Here is a 360-nt window from a genome sequence, read left to right on the forward strand (position 1 = left end):
GTCATTATGAAGTGATTTACAGCTAATACTGATTGTGTATTTTCTTTTGAACAGAGGTTAACTGACGTGTTCCGGCGCTATGACACAGATCAAGACGGCTGGATCCAGGTGTCATACGAGCAATATCTCTCAATGGTCTTCAACGTGGTATAGCACAACACAAGCACGCCTGCACTCTCCTGTGCCAAACACCAAATGTCCCTCCCCATGCGGTCTGTAGCAGAGACTAGTCAACACTACCCTCTACAGGACGACACGGGGACGGGATCTTCATGACTCTTCATTCTGTCTGTCTGTTAGTAGTCATATCATATTTCTTTATGATCTTAACCATTATTATTGAAAGAATTATGGAATTTC

General features: G+C 43.1%; 1 pseudogene; it reads left to right on the forward strand.

Annotated features, from left to right (window-relative positions):
- LOC107589942 (programmed cell death protein 6-like) overlaps positions 1-354 on the forward strand; it is a 15,601-nt pseudogene extending 15,247 nt beyond the window's left edge.
- Positions 355-360: the final 6 nt, after the last annotated feature.

Source organism: Sinocyclocheilus grahami, unplaced genomic scaffold, assembly GCF_001515645.1.
Source record: "Sinocyclocheilus grahami isolate Dianchi unplaced genomic scaffold, SAMN03320097.WGS_v1.1 scaffold122.1, whole genome shotgun sequence".
NCBI lineage: Eukaryota > Metazoa > Chordata > Actinopteri > Cypriniformes > Cyprinidae > Sinocyclocheilus > Sinocyclocheilus grahami.